Source organism: Ambystoma mexicanum, chromosome 4p (genome assembly GCF_040938575.1).
Source record: "Ambystoma mexicanum isolate Mex_15411 chromosome 4p, UKY_AmexF1_1, whole genome shotgun sequence".
NCBI classification, from domain to species: domain Eukaryota; kingdom Metazoa; phylum Chordata; class Amphibia; order Caudata; family Ambystomatidae; genus Ambystoma; species Ambystoma mexicanum.
This window is the reverse complement of record NC_090927.1, coordinates 583,175,630-583,188,178: the sequence shown is the minus strand read 5'-3', so window position 1 is coordinate 583,188,178 and position 12,549 is coordinate 583,175,630. Positions and strand designations below refer to the sequence as shown.

Here is a 12,549-nt window from a genome sequence, read left to right as displayed (position 1 = left end):
AGACCACATTAGAATGGGACTATTTACTTGGGATTATATAACTTGGGGGTGTTCAGCCAACATGGATGCGCACACACACAGCTCAGTTACAAGGAACTGAGCAATGCGGTCTAGTCTTTTGGGTGTGGCAGGCCTGGGACTAGGGACTACTTTACCTGGACTACTTTGGGTGTGGCTGGCCTGGGACTATTTTATCTGAGACTATTTAAACCGCACCCAAACAGCATGCTTTGCGTTATTCTGCTGTGGGCAGCGTAACGCTCACTGTGTCCAGTTCTTTGATGCCAGTTTAACTGAAACCAAGGACCTGCAGAGAGAGAAAGAACACTACGAAACTTACCTGGAACAGTAGCCCGTCTTCAATCCATCGCCGACTTCAGTTCCACTCACCTGAAGGAACGAACTCCATCTGGCACCGCATGCATCCTGGAATAACAACCTGGAAAGAGGAGAAAGAAAGACAGCATTACTAAGCGTTTACTCACATTTCCTCCCGAATAAGAAAGCCACACAATTCTTACCTGGGTAGTCCTCTCCTGGTCAGTATCATTGCTGGAACATTACTGCGCTCAGCGATGAACATCGCAACCTGCAAGAAGAGAAAAGACACAGGTTAGCAATATAAAAGGCAAAACAGTGCCGCGCATTACTCACCGGACAGCATTGCGCAGACCGCGCTTACGCCTACCGGCCCATGCTCATCTTCAAACTGCATGACACCACCAAACAAGTTACTCCTTACCTGGTAACGTTCTTTCCATGGGATGTTCCTCCGACGTATTCCTTATCTATGACATTTGTATCTCCAGCTTGCTGGCCTCGCAATTTTTTTTCCCCCCAGTAGAGGGTGCTGTGCGTCTACGTCCGTCGAGTAGGTGTTTGACAGCCACCGTATCGACGCCGTCATCATGCCTATAAATGGCCACGCGCAGCGTCCGTTGCTCAGTTCCGTTTTGTAGAGTAAGGTAGTTATTGCATGAATGGTTACTACCCTTGAAGGAGCGTAAGCTGCAACCACAAGGGAAATGTTACTGCGGGGATGGATGGGAGGGGCGATAAGGAATACGTTGGAGTAACATCCCATCGAAAGAACGTTACCAGGTAAGGAGTAACTTGTTCTTCGAAGGGATTGTGTCCTCCGACGTATTCCTTATCTATGATAGACTCCCATAGCAGTGGTATGTGATTGGAGGCGGGAGTAAGAGATGCCATATTACTCTTTAAGAATGAACAGAGTGTAACACAGCTTTGCCAAATCTAGTCTCTTGACTAGAGGAGGAATCCAGGCTATAAAATTTGGTAAAGGTATGTGCGGATGACCATGTGGCAGCCGCACATATGTCTCTAATTAGTACCCCTCTTTGAAGAGCTGAGGAGGCTGCGATACCCCTGGTCGAATGAGCCCTTGGATTTTGAGGGGGCTCTTTCCCTGCCAGTTTGTAGCATTCTAGAATGGCTAAAATAATCCATCTGGAGATGGTTTGTTTGGTTATTGGAAATCCCAATTTACGTCCTGCGTAACCTACAAAGAGTTGGTCTGCTTGTCTAATTTTAGCAAGTCAACTGATATAAAAACTCAAGGCTCGCTTGGGGTCCAGCCTGTGTAGTCTCTTCCCCTTTCCCAGGATGGGGAGGAGGATAGAATGAAGGTAAAGTAATCTTCTGAGTAATGTGAAATTCAGAAAATACTTTTGGGAGGAAGTTAGGCTTCTCCTGTAGAACGACTTTGTCCTTGTGAAAAATTGTATGAGGAGGTTTACAAGATAGGGCTTGTATCTCGCTGACCCTTCTAGTAGATGTTAATGCTACCAATAAAACAGTTTTGAGGGTGAGAAACTTCAATGAACAAGAGTGGAGTGGTTCAAATGGAGCACCCTTTAGGAAGTTTAAAACTAGATTTAAGTCCCATAAGGGAACTTCGAATGGTCTTGGAGGGTAAACATTAGTTAGACCTTTCAGGTATTGTATTACCAATGGAATTTTGAAATACGATGGCTCCTCTGCAGTGTGCTTAAAGATCGATAGCGCTGCAAGATAGCCCTTAATAGTGCCAACTTATAAAGTAAGGATAACACCGCAGGTGTACCACATGAAAAGGGTTCGATATTCTTTTCTCTGCACCAGCTGCAAAATGTATTCCAACAGCAGCGGTATAGAGTTTTAGTTGCTGGCCTTCTGGCCGAAAGCAACACCTCCAAGACGTCATCTGGAAGGTCCCAATCCTTGTACCTCAACCTTTCAGATACCAAGCGTGAAGGTTGAGGGTCTTGATGGCTGGATGGAGAACCTGACCTCCCTTCTGCGAGAGAAGATCCTCTCTGTACGGTAGACGAATTGGAGGATGGATATGTCCAGAAGGTCCGGGTACCACGTTCTCCTGGCCCAATCCGGGGCAATTAGGATCATGGTCTTCCGAAACCTTCTCAACCTCCTGATCATTTGAGGAATGACAGGGACCGGAGGAAACGCGTACAGAAGTGGGAACTCCCAGTCCACTACAAACGCGTCTCCTAGAGCTCCTCCCGGGGGAAATTCCCTTGAGCAAAATCTATCGCACTTCCTGTTGATACTGGTGCCGAACAGATCCACTTGAGGGGTTCCCCAAAGGGCGAAGATCTCTTGAAGGACTTCCTGAGCTATCTCCCACTCGTGGGAGACTGTTCTGCCTGCTCAGAGCGTCCGCTGTCAAGTTCTTCTCTGCGGCTAGGTGAGTTGCCGATAGAGAGATTCCTTCCTGAATTGCCCAAAACCAGAGCTGCATTGCCTCTCTGCACAGTGGCAGTGACCCTACGCCTCCACTTGTTGAGGTAGTGCATGGCCACTGTATTGTGCGTCATTATCAGGACGTTTCTCCCCCGTACAGACGGCAGAAAAGCCTTCAGTGCCAGTCTGATGGCTCTCAGCTCCAACAGGTTGATGTGTAGTCTGGACTCTGATGGAGACCAACGACCGCTGATGGTCAAGTCGTTGGCATGGGCTCCCCACCCTGTGAGTGAGGCATCTGTGACTACTGTTATCTCCGGCCATGGTTGCCAAAACAGTTCTTTCAAGATGTTCTCTGGAGAGAACCACCATTGAAGGTTGTGGGCTACCTTGTCCGGAATCCGGAAGAGATCTGTCATCCTCCCTGAGAATTGTGACCACTGAGTCCTCAGTGCCCACTGAAGGGATCTCATTCTCAGGCGAGCCTCTGGCACAAGGGATATGCAGGGTGCCATGAGGCCTAGCAACCTCAAAAAGTCGTAGGCTGGGAGACGTTGGGCATTTTGAAACCTGGTGACCATCTGCAGAATATCTTGAGCCCTCACCTCTGGTGGCGAGGCTTTTCCCAGGGACGTGTCCAGGACTGCTCCAATGAACTGGAGTCTCTGTGATGGTATCATCTGTGACTTTTTTAAATTGAGGGAGAAGCCCAGCTTGTGAAGGAAGTGGCAGACATAATCTAGTTGGATCCGAGCTTGTTCCGAAGAAACTGCGCTGATCAACCAATCGTCCAGGTAGGGGTAGACGTGAATCCCTTCCCTCCTTAGACTTGCAGCCACAACCGACATTAGCTTGGTGAAGACCCTCGGGGCGGAGGTCAGCCCAAATGGCAGAACTCGAAATAGAGAATGAGAGTTGCCAATGCTAATCTCAGGTACTTCCTGTGCTTGGGATGGATTGGCAAATGGAAATAAGCATCCTGAAGGTCCAGAGATACCAACCAGTCCTGAAGCTGGAGGGCCTGAAGGATCTGAGAAAGAGTTACCATCTTGAACTTGTCCTTCCTGAGGAACTTGTTCAATTCTCGTAAGTCCAGGATGGGTCTCAGTCCTCAGTCTTTCTTTGGTATGAGAAAGTAGGGGGGAGTACCAGCCCTTGTTCCTGTCCGCTACAGGTACCGGTTCTATGGCACCTTTCTCTAGCAGGTCTACAATTTCCTGCAAGAGGAGCGGATCCAGCACTTTCAGAGAGCTGTTCTCCGGTGGATGTCTCTGAGGGATGCGTAGAAAAGGCAGGCAGTAACCTTGGGCAACTGTCTCCAATGCCCAAGCATCTGACGTAATAGCCTGCCATTCCGTCAGATGGCGAGTTAACCTGCCCCCTACAGGTGTCTTGTGATGGGAGACCTCAGAGTGGTTTGGGAGCGGCTGATGCAGTTGCCGAAGGTAAAGCGGCTCCTGCGGCTTTCTTTCCTTTAGCCCGTCCACCACGGGTAAATTTTCCTTGGCCTCTTTGAGCCGGCCGTCCTCTGCCTCTTCCATATGAGGAATAATAGCAAAAGGACCTTCCTCTCCAAGAGGATCCTGAGGGACGAAGATTAGTTTGGCGGATTGCAGCTCCGTGACTTGGCTGTTGCTTTAGATGTTTGTAGTTTTTCCAAACTGTCATCCGCCTTTTTACCAAACAGGGAAGAGCCGTCAAAGGGCATATTTAAAGGTCTGTCCTGTACGTCAGAAGCAAAGCCGGACTTTCTCAACCACGCATGCCTGCGGATTGTGGTACTTGCCGCCATGGCCCTGCTGATACTGTCAGCAGAATCAATGCCAGTTTGAAGGGACTCACACATTGCATCTTTACCATCTCTGATGATATTTAAAAATGCGTCCCTTTCTTCTCCTTCCTGGAGGCAGTCAGCCGCTGATGAAGCACACTCCCAAAGAGTGTGGATGAACCTAGCTAGCGTACAAGTCGGAACCTAGCGAGCGTACAAGTCGCATTAATAGATTTTAAAGCCATGCTACAGGCCGAGAAGACTTTCTTAGCCATGGCATCATATTTTTTATCATCCCTATCCTGTGGAGCAGTGGGGTATGCAGATGTACTGCCTGATGAAGTTGCAGCCTGGACCACCAGACTCTATGGAGTAGGGTGCTTAGATAGGTATTCAGGGTCAGCAGCAGATACCCTATATTTCGCTGACAACTTCTTGTTAACCGCAGGGACAACTTCAGGAGTTTCCCAGTTAGTTAAAATCTTTCTTTGTAAAGCAGAATGAAAGGGAATCACAGGATCCTCCTGTGGACCTTCATCCAGAATATCTGTGAGGTCATCCTGTTGAAAAACAGGTGAAGGCGCAGACCAACCCATGAACTCCATAATTCTTGACATTAGGGTTCTATAAGGGGTTTCAGCATGTTGCCCTGCGTCTGGTTTGACAAATTCCACTTCTGGGGAAGTGTCTAGGCCACTTGCTTCCTGTAATACATCCTGAAGGTCTTTCAACCTTCTTTCCTCAGAGGCAAAAGTCTCTGGTTCGAGTGATGTGGTCCTCTGCAGCCCAAAAGGCCTTTCTTAATCAGAATCTTCCCTTTCTTCATAAATTGAAGTTAAGGGGGGATGCTCTGGCCTGTGAAATGGTATAAAACCCATCTGTAAAGCAGAGGGAGCCATCATCAGTGGCCGTGAAAAGGTCGATGTCTTCGACGCCGATGTAAAAATCCTCGAAGGCGCCGACAAAGGCGTCGAGAAAACTGGAAGAGGCCTCGAACTCGAGAGGATTGAAATCCTGCTCGAGGAGGTCGACGAGGTTCGACGTCGTGTCGGAGGCTCTTGGTGTAACCGTTGGCTGTGGAGTAGCCGTGGGGTTTTTCTTTTATCAGCGTCGATGTCGGCGTCGACTCGATCGACAGATGCGAAGAACCCTTCGATAATGGCGTTGATGGCGCCGATCTATGCTTCGAAGGGGCTTTCGGCGGTGGCGTCGAAGATGCTTTACTTCCCTATGGCTCATGGCGCTTTCGGGTCGACTTTTGCCGGGTGTTCATTCGACTCGCGGCGTTTAGATTCTTTGGGCTTTTCAACTGGGGTATCACCCTCAGCTGACTTCGAGGGGGTCGAGGCCGCTATCTCGAAGACGCTTAGCATCTTTTTTCTGAATTCCTCCCACTCAGCCTGAGAGCTGTGTTTTTGTGGGGCAATGTACTCTTTCAGGGGAACTAGAAGACGACGACAAAGGAGATCTTCTACATCTCTTTTTCGAGTGTCTAGACCTCGACGAGTGGTGGGAGCCACTTCGAGACCTAGACCGAGAATGCTTTCGACGGTGAGGAGACGAATGTCACGACTCTACCGCGGAAACTTTCGAGGAAGTTAAAACTGACTTACCTCTCTCGAGCTTCCCCTTACGCTCCTTCAAGGCTTTCGCCGTCATGGAAAGGCATTCCTCACACTCCGAACACTGGTGTTCGATTCCCAGACACCACAAACAGATCCTGTGAGGATCCGTCAACGTCATTTTCTTCCCACAGTCTCGGCATTTTTTGAAACCGGACCGAGGAGTCGTCGGGTCGGAGGAGGAAGCCATCGAGTACAAGTCGGTTTTCTCGAGGAAATATGAATATATTTCCACTGACGAACTGAGCAACGGTATTCCGAGGCACACGAAGCGCGGAAAATGGCACAATAAAGAGACCCTTTCTGAGATGCACGAAGCGTTGGGTGAATTTAATAAACTGGCCGATAAGAGAGATCCTGTACATAGTTACCCCTGCTGAGCCCGTAGATCTGGCGAAACAACAAGGCAGGGAAATTCCTGGCCAACATGCTTAAAGCAGAGGGCTACCGTAATCCAATAGCTAGCATTCAAACTTCACTGGGTGGGGTGGTAAATCGGGAGGTGGACATTCACGTTGCGTTTGTTGAATTTTATAAAACCCTATACTCTAACCGAGATACCAAATCCATAGACGAGATAACTAATTACCTGCGTGGACTTGAACTCCCAACCCTTGTCCCTGAAGCCTGGTCTGCACTAGACTGGGCCATAACACTAGATGAAATCACAGCCGCTATAAAAATGCATTAACACCACGTAAGGCTCCCAGATCAGATGATCTGGGCGCGGACTATACAAGGAGTTCCACGACAAATTGACCCCTGTGCTACTAAAGGTATGGGAGGAGGCAATCGAACAGGGCACACTCCCTGCATCCATGCGTGAGGCAGTGATCACTGTGCTCCTTAAACCCCGTTGCCCTGCACATGATCTGTCCTTGTAGAGACACCTCTGCCTGATCAACACGGACGCCAACATTTTAGCCAAAATACTCGCGACCAGGCACCTACCACATATGCCCTCCCTGGTCCACCCAGACCAAGCAGGCTTTATTCCCACCCGATCCACGGCCCTAATCCTGCGATGACGTTTTGAGTTGACGGCCCAGATTAATCGAGAAGGCCAACGCAGCAATTGATGCTGAGAAGGCTTTTGATTTGAGTGCATTTTTGCATTTAGTTGAAAGTCAAACCTGAGTGTATTTTTCCATTTACTTGAAAGTTAAACTTCGGTGTATTTTTGCATCTAACTTTGGCCATTGATTGTAACCAGTGACTGTTCAATACTGCTTTACTTGCTTATTCCTCCCTCTGCCTCCACTCTTTTCCACTCATGGCACTGTCTCTCCCATCTATTCCAACTGCTTCTCCATCAACTATCCTTCGCTTCTCACCAAGTCTGGAAAAAAGAAATTTTAAAAGGATATCTTGGCCTCCAACCCGGGTCTCCCTATCGCTGATACCTATACCAGCGCCTCTTCCAAACAGACCCTCACTGACATCCTCTTTGTTGTCCCTTTGCCAGATCTATGGACCACCCATATGATCTCTGTGCGTTGCCCGGTCTCCTCCTCTCCCATTAATGGTGGCACTCGCTGGGATGTCCTCATGGCTTCTTTCGACTCCTCCAGAGTCGTCCTGAAGGTCTACCTAAATGGCACTATCATGGTCCAAGGTCCTCAGGCCAATCTCCTCCTCTTCGATAGACGCTTCCCTCGCCTCATCAACTTCCTCTCATCTCCAGTGTCCCCTCCTCTCACTCCTTGGTTACCTTGCACACTTTTTCCTCCTCCTTTGCCACTCTTCGGGCTACCTCCACAACTCCACAGGGTGTACCTCTGATCTGTACCACTCCCCGGAAGGTCTTTAAGGCCGGCAACCTTCTTCATCTTGCCACTCTCAACTCTCGCTCTGCTGTCAAACACTCCTCTGACATCTGCCACCTCCTTGAAGAACTGGACCTTGATGTCCTCGGTCTTACAGGGACATGGTTCATGGCCAGCTCTGTCACGAGCTTTGACACTCTACTCCCTGAGGGCTACAAGATCCTCTCAGTACCCAGATCAACTCGACCTGGAGGGGGCATAGCCCTGATAGTTCCTAAGTGGATTCCCACCACCATCCCGATTCAGATTTACTCCTTTTTTGAATGTCTTGTCTGCAGGCTCTCAATCTCTCCCAGCCACTCCATTACCCTTTGCTACTCTCTTCCGGCCCCCTGGGCAAATCACCTTTTTTCTCTCCCTCCTGGCCTCAACCACTTAACTCCTCCTTGGTGACCTCAACATCCACCTAGATTCTCCCTGTCCCTCATCTTTGCTCTTTCGCAACCTCTGCGATTCCCTCTCCCTCTCTATCCTCCCCTCTGTCCCGACACTCTGCAGGACACACTTGATGTCTTGATCTCCCCTGGCCTGCCCCTCTCTATCCCTCTGAACACTCCTCTCTCCTGGAGCAACCACTGCCTTCTTGCCTCCCATCTCTCACTCTCTTCCCCGCAAACCAACCCCACCCCAACACTGTCACTTACTTTCTCGGACATCCGACCAATGAAGCGTGTGTCAGCTGAGACTTTCGCTGCCCCCTTCACTACCCCCCTCCTCCTCTGGCTGACTCGCATGCTGACACAACCCTGTGCCTTCTCTACTCTTCTATCTTGGATACTCTTGATGCTCTTGTCCCTGCCATGAGTATCCGCTTGAAGTCCAAAGCCAAGTGCAATTCCTGGTATGACTCCGACCTAGCTACACTTAAACGTAAGTGTAGGGCTGCTGAGAGGAAATGGAGGGCTTCTTGTTCATCCTCTGACAAACTGGCCTGTCGCCTGGTCCAATGGCAATATCGACTCTCTATCCGCACTAAAAAGAGAGCCCACATTCAAGCCTGTGTCTCTGCGGCATCTAACAACTCGGCCAAACTCTTTAAAATCTGCAAGGAGCTTGCCAACCCTGTGGCAGTCTCCACCCCTCCTCTTGCCTCCCAGGCTCTCTGCAATGCCCTAGCCTCGCACTGGATTTAAAAAACCCAGCACAATCTGTCCACCCTCTCCTCCCCTGCCCACTCATTCTCTCAGTCTGTGCTTGCAGACGCCCCCCTTAAACACCCCCCACCGTCCTCCTCTTCCTTTCCTATTTTCTCCCCTGATGAGGTAGCTAGACAAGTCTGATCTATGAAAGCCTTGGCAAAACAGGTTCATCCCTGTCCCTCTAAAACCATCAAGTACCACATTGACACCCTCGCTCCAGCCCTTGCCGATTTTTGCAACCACTCCTTTGCCTCAGGATCTTTCCACTCCTCTCTGAAGCACTCCCTTGTGCATCCTCTTCTCAAGAAACCCACAGCTGATTCTTCCTGTCTGGATAACTATCGCCCAATTTCCATTACCCCCATTCTGGGCAAACTCCTGCAAATGCTGGCCATCTCGCAGCTTAACCTTCATTCTGATTCTGTTGGCTGTCTCCATAACCACCAGTCTGATTTCAAAGCGGCCAGAAGCACGGAAACTGCTCTCCTGTACATCCGTGAAGATCTGCTCTCCAACCTGCACTCTAACATTCCCTCTGTCCTCATCCTTCTTGATCTCTCTTCTGCCTTCGATACAGTCAATCACACCATCCTGCTCAGCTGTCTCCATGATAACCTGGGCATCACTGATCAGGCTCTGGCCTGGCTGACCTCTTTCCTCTCTAATCGACCCTCCCAGGTCCAACTGGGGTCCTTCCTATAATCCATCTTCCTCTCTACCGGTGGGGTTCCCCAGGGGTCTAACCTCTCACCCTGGCTCTTCAACCAATACCTGGCAACTCTCACCCACAGCATTGCTATTTTCTGCTCAAATTTCTAATGCTACGCTGATAACACTAATTTTCCAGCTGACCTCTGCCACCTCCTCTCCCTCTCTCGTCGCTGACTGCCTTACTGCCATTCAAGATTGGTGTGCCACCAATGATCTGTGTCTGAATGCCAGCAAGACAGATCCTCCTAATTGGCACACCATCTCCATCCTTCTCCCTCACCCTCTGGCCGGCCTACCTTGGCCCCCTCCTACAACTAACTGCGAGGCTAAGAACCTTGGGGTCATCTTTGACACAACACTTTCCTTCTCTGCCCATATCTGAGGTCTCTAAAAAGTCAAAGTTCCTACTGCACCTCCTCAGAGGTACTCTGCATTTCCTCTCCTTCCCTCAGAAGCTCACTGTATCCCAAGCTCTGGTTCTCTCTAGGTTGGACTATTGTAACAGCCTATTTCTAAATCTACCCGCCTCTACTCTCCACCCTCTGCAACTTATCCAGAACAGGACTGCGAGACTGGTCCTTGGCCCCAGCCCTTCACATCCCCAGAGACGTTCTTTGTATCTCATATACCAGGCATCCAGGCCCCAGCAAATGCCAAGTGCCTTCACATAATTCCCTGGCAACTAATCCAACTGGCTAACGACACTGAAGAAGGGTTCAACATTATCAAGGTGGAGCTTAGAGCCCTAAGGCTGATGACATCTTGGACCTGCTCATGGCAAAAGACAGTGATATTTGCCAAATAAATTGGGAGCGCATGTTGCACGTTTGTGAATTCTGCCGACGCTGATAATGGAGCACTATCACATGTAATAGCTGGAGTGCACAACCTCGGCGAATGAATGAAGAACGAAGCAGGACTGCAGTCCAGCAATTGGTTCGATTCAATTTTTGAATGGATGCCGTCATGGCTTGGGACTGCACTGGTACCCATAATCTTATTTTTCATGCTCATTTTCTGTGTGTGCCAATCGGGAGTTCGGTGTTGTGCAAATTCATTCCCCAATAGTGCAATGATGATGGTGACAATGGGCATTCCAGCAAAAGATGGCCAAGATGTAAAAGATGTCCAGATAAAACAGGAGAAGACCCTGAGACTAAGTACAGAATGATTACACTGTATAACACCGGGGATAGGGTGGATAGCCTGTATCACACAACTATTTAAGAACCCCGTGAACTGGAATGGTGAGCTGGAATGGTACACAGAGGTGTGGGTGGGCCTAGCTGGAGATGGGGGATGCATCTACATGACCTGCACCCGGATGAATATGCTTGTAGAGGGGAAGTTTAAGATCTGTCTGTAGAGCCTGGATGCCTGTCACGGGGACCCCAGCTTGGGATGAAACAGTGGTGGAAGAGCGGTAACGTTTGCAAGCGTTGGAAGGTTGGTTACTTTAAATGTAACAAAAAGGGGGGAATGTAAGGGAGAAAGGGTCGATTTGACCCCACTACATTCCGTATAACAAGAGTTATGCCCATGCGGTGGCCGACCACTCATACTGTCAGTATCTTTAACAGTTGGAGTGCAGAAATCACTGTATGACATAACCGACTCCATTTTATACATCCACGGACTCCATTTTGTGTGGTTCATGACTCCATTTTTTATCAGGCCACACAATGATTTCTAAAGAACCTTCTCTCCCCCATCCGAGCACCGCGCACCATGAGCCCAACCACCCCCCTCCTGCCCTCCACTGTCTCCGCTGTGACTGTCCTATTCTCACGGAAACGCAGGCACAAATTGTTGCAACCTCCAACATTATAATTCCTCTCTTCCTCGGAGATCACCGCCTTTCCCTGTGAGTGACCAGGCTGAAGCCTGGCTCGAGAAAGCCATGTGTCTTCACAAACCTGCCCCAGCTCCTTCTGACCCCCACCCTCAGGAGTTACAACTTATGTAACCTTCGCTTCACAGCACCCGTTTCATGTAACAGTTGGCGTGACCCTTCCCCATGGTCCACCTGAAATTGCCCCCATATAACTAATCCTGTTCAATCATATTTTCTTTGTATAAACACCCACCCTATCCTCCATGTGAGACCCTTGCGATGCTGTTCTCAGATAAGACAACTGTATCACTAGACCCCTGTCCTCCCCAAAGGTCCAGGTCAAGAATGTGCGTCTGTTGCCGCAATTTATATGGGACCCTATTTTTCTTTTTAACACGTGTGCTTTTCGTTAATCAATGCATGCCAATTATCACTGTGTAGCTAGATTAGTTAGACCAACAGTGATGTGGACCAGGCCCCGACCTTCACCCCGCCCAGAAGAGTTCCACACCCGCAAGTGATGCAAGAGGTCACAGATCTACTCCGACCAATCCGGCAGCACTCATCCAGTATGGGCTATACTGGGATCATGTCAGCAGCCAATCACTTTGCATAATATATCACCTAAACGTTTCATCATCACTAACAATGTATTGCTTGAAAACTATCTCTGGCAGAGCGCTCTCGGAGCCTGCAGAGTCCTTTGCTTGTCTCAGAAATGTATATAAATTCTTTCATTACTTGCAATCAGACTCCTGGTCTCATTCCCCACTGGGGTGTGTCAACCAGTGTCAATTATTCTAATGCTTATTTGCAGTTGTGGGTAATGACCTCTTTCAGGAGGCAATGTCCGAAGTATCCAAGTTAAAGACATTGGATTTGATAGCAATGCAGTGCATCCAGGCAGTGAAGAGTTGTGGTGTGTATGGTCAGTGCAATTCAC

At 49.2% G+C, this 12,549-nt stretch overlaps 1 protein-coding gene across 2 annotated transcripts in view; it reads right to left on the bottom strand.

Annotated features, from left to right (window-relative positions):
- LOC138453366 (elongin-A-like) overlaps positions 1-12,549 on the bottom strand; it is a 1,511,245-nt gene that overhangs the window by 1,031,849 nt on the left and 466,847 nt on the right. The window lies entirely within an intron of this gene.